This window comes from Callorhinus ursinus, unplaced genomic scaffold, assembly GCF_003265705.2.
Source record: "Callorhinus ursinus isolate GAN/ISIS: 27379988/994484 unplaced genomic scaffold, GSC_fseal_2.0 scaffold28, whole genome shotgun sequence".
Taxonomy (NCBI): domain Eukaryota; kingdom Metazoa; phylum Chordata; class Mammalia; order Carnivora; family Otariidae; genus Callorhinus; species Callorhinus ursinus.
In genome coordinates this window covers 20919606-20928417 of record NW_027397090.1, presented here as the reverse complement: position 1 = coordinate 20928417, position 8812 = coordinate 20919606, and the positions used below count along the sequence as shown (strand labels likewise).

General features: G+C 58.8%; 1 protein-coding gene and 1 long non-coding RNA gene across 5 annotated transcripts in view; one reads left to right on the top strand and one right to left on the bottom strand.

Moving 5' to 3' along the window:
- Positions 1–228: 228 nt before the first annotated feature.
- Positions 229–4873, bottom strand: LOC141370205 (uncharacterized). The gene is made up of 2 exons (XR_012374070.1): positions 4451–4873; positions 229–2067 (listed from the first exon to the last, which is right to left on the bottom strand). It is a non-coding gene; the product is annotated as an uncharacterized lncRNA (long non-coding RNA).
- The window catches only part of FGD3 (FYVE, RhoGEF and PH domain containing 3), a 34394-nt gene continuing 28846 nt past the window's right edge, over positions 3265–8812 (top strand). The window contains exon 1 of one of the 4 annotated variants that reach the window (XM_073878246.1): positions 3265–4039. The gene's annotated coding sequence lies outside the window, so the exon portion shown is untranslated. The remainder of the gene's footprint in view (positions 4040–8812) is intronic. The other 3 variants (XM_073878245.1, XM_073878244.1, XM_025891814.2) reach the window with 3 other exon arrangements.

The following is an 8812-nucleotide window of genomic DNA, read 5'->3' as shown; positions in this document are numbered from 1 at the left end:
ATACCTCTCTCTTCCCCTGTGTGACACCACCTATCTTATTGTAATTTTTTTTAAAGATTTTATTTATTCATGAGAGAGAGAGAGAGAGAGAGAGAGAGAGAGAGGCAGAGGGAGAAGCAGGCTCCCAAGAAGCAGGGAGCCCAGTGCAGGACTCGATCCCAGGACCCTGGGATCATAACCTGAGCCGAAGGCAGACGCTTAACCATCTGAGCCACCCAGGCGCCCGTCTTATTGTAATTTAATGTGATTTGTTATTATAGTAATTATCTTACTTAATAAATTAAGTCATTGTACTTACCAGAGAGACTCCCTACCCATGCTGCGGAGCAGTTCTCCATTGTCAGACACTCACATCTCCGGTTTTCCCCACGACAAATACAGCTGGACTGGGGACGGAGGCCGGACGCAGGGAGGGGCCGTGGCAGGGGCGGGGCTGGAGCGGCTAGTGTCGGCTCTGTCTCCATCCAGGCTCCCGATCGCTGTCCACAGGTGCGGGGACGGGGGGCTCCCCAAACACTGCTGGCTCCTTTTCAGGCCTTCCTTCTTCTCTGGGGTATAGCCGTGCTCCCTCCCCGGTCGCCTCTGCTCTCCGTGCTCCCTCCCCGGTCGCCTCTGCTCTCCGTGCTCCCTCCCGGCCTCCTCCTCCTCGTGCTCCCTCTGCTCCTCTGTGCTTGCCTATGGAGCACCAGCCTGAGTCTTGGCTGTGTGCCACCTTTGCCATGGGGACAAACCATGAGAAGAAGTGGAATTTTAAAATTTGTGTTTGTTACCATGGTCGTATGAAAATTATTAAATTGAAAAATAGACAGTATGGTTACGTGGTTGAAGAACCAAAAAGATCTGAGAGAGCTTTCACTCTCATCCTGTCTGCATCCGTAAGACAGTCATCTTAAACAGCTTTTTAAGTTTTTCAAACTTACGGAAAAGATGCAGGAATTCACTTATCAAGCGTCAACAATTTGCCCTGTTTGTGGTTCCCCTGCGTAGAGAGGCGAGCATGTTTTCCCAGAACCGTTTTTAAGAGTTTACAGAGCTCACAACGAGAACATCTGGCAGCCAGGTGGCCATCCCGTCCTAATGACTGTCTGTGTCTGCCCGTGAGGAGGTCTGGCCACTCCACCCATCAGACAGGGGTTTCTCTGCACTTGGAGGGGACCACGGGGTCGACCCGCCGGGGCTCTCAAGGTGGGCCTTGGTGTTTCCAGCCTTGCTCTTACCTGCCCTGGCACAGGAACCACCTGGTACCTTGCTGCTGTGCACCTGTGCGGGTACAGCCAGCACCGATTTCTGGAGTGGCGAGTGCTGGGTCAAAGGGCAAATGTCCGCTTCTGTCCCCCCCATCATGTGGAGGGCTCTCTGCTAACCTGATGGGGAGAGAAGGTACTTGGGTGTGGGCTGTAGCTGTCTCATCACGTGTGTGCGGGCCACTGACATTCCCTTTTCCCTGAGCGGGCTGTTCCTGAACTTTGCCCTGAGCTATCAGTTTCTGGATCATTCCACAGCCCACTCATCCCTCACCCCTCACCCAGACTCAATAATGGAGGTGACTCATCCAATGGGGGCCAGCCATCTGAATCTTAAAAACACAAAACCAAGCCATTTTGCCACAAAACCAAGGGTGGGTTGAGTCGAGGCAGCTCCACACATGTAAACATCAGACAGACTGCTCTGTGTCTGGTGACTGTCTTTACCATCCTTTGTCCCTCGTGCTGCCTCCATGACCACCGAGGAGCAAGGGAGCTTTTCAGGATGTGAAATGCTGGAAGAAACAAGATTCTAGAGAAGCAACGTGGCTCGTGGTCCCACAGCAGGATTGCTCCAACCACGGAAACACTAAATGTTGAACTTAAAAGCCTTTGATTTTGGACTAATTCTAGATGTGCAGACAAGTTGCAAAGACAGTGCAGAGGGTTCCTTCTCCCAGTGTCCGTGCCCACATAGCAGACTCCATCTGTCCAGAAGTGAGCCTGGCAGAATACCAGACTGCAGAATGTCGGATCCGAACTGCGGCGCCACAATGTGTTCAGTAAACACTGAATGTTAATGTTGTTTGTGCCCAGAATTCTCCTAAAAGGCAGGAGAGAGAATCTGGTTATCTTTTTTTTTTTTTTTAAGATTTTATTTATTTGACAGAGAGAGACACAGCGAGAGAGGGAACACAAGCAGGGGGAGTGGGAGAGGGAAAAGCAGGTTTCCTGCCGAGCAGGGAGCCCAATGTGGGGCTCGATCCCAGGACCCCGGGATCATGACCTGAGCCAAAGGCAGATGCTTAACGACTGAGCCACCCAGGTGGCCCGAGAATCTGGTTATCCTGACATGTTTTGTTTACAAAGAAATAAACACATTAATTCTCAATGTGTTTAATGAGGGGCCAGGGCTGGAGGAGGCACATGGCTCTGGTGGCCCTGCCTGCTGCCGGGAGCCAGCCCACGTGCTCATTCCACTCCCTGGGAGAAAGTGGAAGCCGTACCACTGTCCCACGCTCTTGAGCTCAAGGAAGTGCCCATGAAACAGCCACGAGGGGCCATGGTATGCTGCTTAACATTCTATCCGATGAAACACGAGGGCTAGTGCGTTCCTTGTTGGATGGTGCCACCCCCCAGGCCGAGAGGTCCCCCGCCTGATGCATTCCAGCCAGGCTGCACCCCACTCCACTTTTTGCCCATCACCTTTGGGTCGTGACACCTGGGCTAATGCCCGAACACAGCCCTGCCTCCGTAGGCCATTTCTGCGCAACAGGGCTCTGTCCCTCTGGGGTCTCCTTGCCAGTCTCCTGGCTCGGAGGTGTCAGCAGGCAAGGGCCGTGCTGGGGAAGGTGGCAGGTGCTGCTCTTGGCGCCTGGAAGGCCCCTCCCCCCGCCACAGGCCACGCCCCCGTTCCTCACAAAAACTCTGTGCGCCCAGTCTCCTTCCCATTTTATGGCAGAGGACCTGAGGCTCTGAGGTTCTCAGCCCGAGAGCCGGGGTGTGAGCCCAAATGCCTCTGAGACAGGGGCCACCGTCCTGTCACCTGCTGGGTGGGGCAGCGCTGGTCCTCAGCGGCGGCTGGGGGCCGGACGGTAGGCACCATGCGAGCTCACCTGGGTCTTCCCGTGCCTGGAGGGAGGCGCACCTGTGTCCGTGTGCACGGCGCTACCACTGACCGGTCAGTCAGCCCCTTCCTCACAGACTTCCTCAAATCCTGGGCTAAAAGGAGGACCATCTGGAGGGAAGGACGGTAGTGTCTGCAGCCTGACCACCCCCCCACCCCCAACAACTGAGCACGGGAGCGACCCTGCTGGGCGGACAGCCCTGGGGAGTGCGTGGGCAGCCTCCGCGGTGCGCTCTGGGCATGCGCGCGGCAGGTCCGCGTGGGCTGGAGAAACGCCCTTGTTAGCCGCCCTGTGCCCACTTCCTCACGCTCGCGTGTTCCCTGGCTGCGAGGCGCCGCCCCTGGGGGGGGCTCCACGGTGACCCCCTGCCAGCAACGAGGACACCAAGGCTCAAAGAAATCCGTTTGTGTCTCAAGAAGCGTGCAGGGCGGGACGAACAAGCCACTGTTGGAACGCGTGCAGAGCTCACGCTCTAAGCTCTGTAGGATTGCACGTCTTCGTGCACTTACTTTCTCCTGGGGTCGCCGAGCTGCCCCGTGACAAGGGTGCTCCTCTGAGGGTCCCCGGGCCTGCTCAGGCCTGCTGGACCCCCTGAGGGCCCCGGTGTCGGGTACCCGCAGGTCTGTGCCCAGAAGCCCATGAGGCGCGGTGGAGGGGGAAGGCTGCGGCCAGCGTGGCCTCCACCCTGGGACGGCTCAGGGCGCCGTTAAACCGCCACAGGCCGTGGTGCAGAGGCTCTCGGTGGGCCTGGACAGCTCTCCAGCCCGCCTGGGCTGTATTTTCACAGAGGAGGCAGCTGGGGAACCGGTGAACTTGGGCGTGTGACGATACGGAAATGCGAAGGCACCGTCTCTGGTGACCCGTATTGCAAAACCCGCAAAAGGAAGTTGTGTTTTGCTGCAGCCTGAAGTCAGCCCTGGGCAGAAGTGCGCCCTCCCGGGACAGCAGGTGAGTGGTGCCAGCCCTGGGGTCTTCAGTGGCCCCCAGGGCCTGTGCAGCTCCTGCAAGGGGCACTTTTGGGGATGAGGGGGTTGAGAGCAGGAGCAGCTGGGGGTTGGTGGCTTCCAGGCAGGAAGCCATGTGGCGGTGGGTGAGTGGTGTGTCTGTGCTCCTTTGGCTCCTGGGGTACCCCTGGCTTGATTTGTGAAGAGCCAGCGTGTTGTGGGCACAGCCTGCAGCAAGCGTGCCATCAGCCGGGACAGCACTGGGTGTCGTCTGGGACGCCTCAGACTCTTGCTAAGATGAACTGAGCCCAGGAGGGGCCGGGGTCTGAGGCTGACCCGGGTCAGGGTGACCCCCACATGGGCCAAGCCTGCGCACCTGTCCCCGAGGCCCTGGGCAATGCGGGTCTTCCTTTACCTGGGCCGAGGAAGGGTGAGTGGTCCACGCAGTCCCTAGGAGGGTAGGCCTTCTCACAAAACGTGTGGCTCTGGAAGGTTCCTCGGCAATCTGATGCAGTTTAGACACCGATGGGGCTTGGCTGTGGTGGTGCTACTGCGGAGGAGGACACCCTGGGATGCCCACCCTGCCGACTCCAGGCGCCGACTCCTGGGGGGGAACGTCCTGGAAGGCGGCGGGGCGGAGCCAGACGGTGCCGTGTTTGTGCAGAGCAGGGGTGTGTTCAGGGGCGCGGCTGTACTCAGAGCACCTGGCTCCTGGGACCCTCAGGGCTTGCAGGCAACTGGTTGAGCACTTGGCTACTCCTAAAAGAGAGGAGACATCGGGAGCCCTGGGCCTTGGCCTGCATGCTGCCCAGCTGGGCCCCACTTACACCTTCAGAGCCTGACAGCTCGCTGGGGCCGGGCGGGGTCGGGTACGCGGGGAGGAAGTGGTTTGTCTCCAGCTGGGTGTTTGCAGGAGGCCAGAGGCCCTGGTTCCCCTCCTTGGCTTTGATGTCTGTCTCCCCACAAAGGCCAGCACCTCCAAAAGTTCAGGGGCCCCCGAAGCTGGACAGGACTGTGTGCTCTGACCCACAGAGGCCTGACCTTCAGTTGGTCTGTGAAGGCCAGAGCTCAGATGGGGAGCTAATGGCAGCTTTGCTGCCCTGAGCCCCTCGAGAGCCCAGGGATGGGGATGTCCTTGGACTCCGAACAGTGACAGTGGTGCAGCTGCTGGGAGCACCGGCCTCCCCACATCCTCCATACCTGTCCCAGGTGGGTTCTCATGACCCCCACTGACAGATGAGGAGAGTGAGGCACCTCAGTAAAGGGGGTGAGTGTGGAAGTCAGACTGTAGGACACGTGAACCCAGCCCTGAATGGAGCATCACTCACCTGCACGGTCCCCTGGCTGCCCACGGCTGGGAGACCCATCCTGGCTCCAACCCCTACGTTCTACCTCCTCAGTCTCCAGGTACACTTCTCCAGATGGCTGGGCTGATTCTCCTTTGCCCTGCTCCCTCTGTCTGGGATGCTGTTCCCTCCGCCTGGGACTCTGTTCCTTCCCCTGGGATGCTGTTCCTTCTGTCTGGGACTCTGTTCCCTCCGTCTGGGATCACAGGTATGGTGGTGATGATTGGTCACCACGTAGGCATCCAGTGAGGTGGGCAGTGACTGACCTTTCCCGTCGGCTCTGGGGGCTCCAGTGGACCCCCATGAAGTGCATGTGCACCCAGGATGTGATGCTCTAGCCCCCACGAGTGTGTGGCTTTGGGAGAGTGAACCTGCTGCCTGGTCTCCCTTTTGCACAATAACCTGGCAGGTCACTGTGCAGTCAGATGAGACCTGTCCTCGTGGGGAGGCCTCCCCCCCCGGGGCGGCAGTGAGAGTGACCCCAGGCGGGGGTCCCAGGGCAGCAGTGAGAGTGATGGGGGGTGTCCGTGCGGAGCCTCCCCCATCCCCAGCGGCATTGACCCCTGGAGTGAGTGGGGCCAGGCTGCACGCACACAGGGTGGCCCCGGGAGCATGGTCAGGATCTCCGTGCAGTGGGAAGCTTTTGGAAGGTTCTCGTCTGTTCGTTTCACTAGGTCTTATGGTGAATGTCTCAGACATAAGCATGGGGAGCCCAGGGTGCCGGAGGTCGGCCTAGGACCTCTGCCCTGTGCACGCGGGTCCGACACTAGGTCACCATCAGGGCTCCAGAGCTTCGCGGGCCCGCCCAGACGCAGCTTGTTCTGCTGCACAGCTGGTTGCTGCGTGGGGACCGGTCTGTGCTCCACCACAACACACAGTGATTTGGTGTCTGTAGTTACAGCCCCGGACGACAGCGAAACAAAAACAGAATGGGACATACAAATAAAGCACACGAGAATGCGAGTGTTAATAGTAGAAAATAAAACTAGGAAGGAAAAGAAGAACATTATGTATAAGTGAAAAGATTAAGCGGAAGCAGCTCAGGTGGTCGGTTTTGCAAGCCCACGGGGTCCGCACGTGCGTCCTGTGTGCAGTGCACCTGCATGCCGTGTGGCCCCGTGCGCGTGCGTCTTGCGTGCTGTGCGGCCCTATGCGCGTGTGTCCTGCGCACCCGAGTACTGGGCACCTGCGTGCTGTGCGTCCCCGTGCGTGTGCGTCCTGCGTGTCGTGCGGCCCCGTGTGCATGCGTCCTGTGTGCTGTGCTCCTGCGTAGTGTGCATCTGTGCGCCGTGCGGCCCCATGCCCGTGCGGCCCATGTGTCGTGCGGCCCCGTGCACATGGTTCCTGCGTGCAGTGTACCTGCGTGCTGTGCACCCACGTGCCATGTGTTCTGCGTGTCATGTGGTCCCATGAGCCTGCACCAGCTCTTCTGTCGTGACTCCTTGCGCGGGACCCAGTGCATTTCCGGGCTTGCTGTCTGGGAGCTTCTGTTAAGCTAGCTTTGGGCACACATCATCGGTACTGTGCCCTGGCGTGGCCTCAGCAAGTCCTGCAGCATGGAGCCGGTGACAGGGCCCTGGGAGCTTTAGGCTGCATCAGTGGCCGAAGCCCATCAGCCTGGCAAGCTGTTCTGGCCGTGTATGTTTGCTGGGCTGCCAAACACATAGGATGTGGCCGGGTGGGGTCCAGTGCTGTGCGCCGCCTCAGGCTTTGGGAACTTTGCAGGGCAGTTATGTCCGTTTTACAGAGGAGAAAACTGAGGATCGTCAAGCGCAACTTGTCCCCGGAGGCCCAGCTGGTAAGTGGTAGCAGCCCATCACTGGCGCCGAGCCTCAGGCCAGCAGCACGATGCACGACCATCTCCCTGGATCCACACAGGAGGCCCCATGAGGCCCTTGTTGACTCGGTGGGGGCCACATGGGGGGAGCCTGGTGGAGCTTGGACGCAGTCTGTTCCCTCTGGGTCTGTGTCGGCAGCCCCCTCCCCCATCTGTGTCAGGGCCCCCCGCCCCCCCATCTGTGTCAGCAACCCCCCGCCCCCCGGGCCGGGTCTCTGGAGGGCAGGGCAGCAGGGCCGGGGCGGTATAAGTAGCAGCAGGTCAGGAGGTTTTCAGGCAGCGCTGGGTCTGGGCCAGGCCCTCGCCACAGCCGCGTGCCTGCGGGGGCGCCCAGGGGTTTCTGGGGGTGTGCGAGTCTAGGCCAGGACCCAGGCAGGCCATAAGTTCTAGGCGTTTGAATCACTGTTGGCTTAGCCCTCATTCACACAGCTTCTGATGAGAATTTTCTAAAACACGTTCTTTTCTTAAAGCTGTTTTTCTGTGGTAAAGTACACGTGACATAAAATTTGTCATCCAAACCACTTTGTCCAGCGGCCTTACATGTGTTCGCACGGTGCAGCCATCCTCCCTGTCCGTCTCCAGAATGTTCCGTCTTCACCAACTGGGACTGTGTCCTCATTAAGCACTACCCCCCTCCCCTGGCACCTGCCATCCACTCTGTCTGTGTGATTTGATGACTCCAGGGACCTCACCCGGTGCTTGTCCTTCTGGGACGGGCACTCAGCCTCGTGTCCGCAAGGCCTGTCCATGCTGTGGCAGGTGTCAGAGTGTCCTGCCTCTTGCGGGCTGAGGAACGTTCTGTGGCTCCTGTGCACGCGAGCTGCCGCTGCTGCGAAGAACGCGGTTGTGGTCACGGGCGCGCACGTATCTGTTCAATTCTCTGCTTTCAGTTCTCCTGGGAGAAAAGCGTTCTTGAGGACCAGGTGTTGGAATTCTGTATTGGAACAAAAGCAGCATCTCTAAGAAAACCTGCAGCCCCCCTAGGAGCCACCACTGGGCCATTCAGCCCACAGGCCACTGCCCACTCAGGCATCCCAGTGCCACAGGGACAGGGAGCTTTTATTTCCTTTTTGTTTTTCTGCAACTTCTAAGTTTTCTAAAAAGGACGTGTCACTCGAACAGCATTTGAAAGCACGGTAACTTTAAGCGATGGTATGAGCTGAGGAGGGCGTCCCAGCACACAGGGACGGTGCCCTGTTGATCTGTCTCCTTTTCTCTGTGCTCAGCTTGCCCTGCAGCCCCCGGCCCCAGGTCTCACTGACCCCAACAGCATCCCAGAACACGTGGTACCCCACCATCTGTGCCAATCTCTGTGTGCTCAGCGGACAGGATGGAGACCCCAGGCTGAGGCCCCAGGAGAAGGGCTGTGTTTCCAGAGCCTGACCCTGGAGCGAAGCAGCTCTGGTTACTGCTACATGGCCTCATAGGTTCTGCAGCCTCGTCTCCCTGCGTGGACCTGTGTGCAGGTGTGGTGGCACAGGGACCTCCCTGTGTATTTTCAGACTTGTTCAGGTGACCTGCTGCATGTGAGCAACCACCCGAGCTTGGTGGGGAGAGAGCAGCCCCACTAAGCATCGTCATCTCAAACAATCCT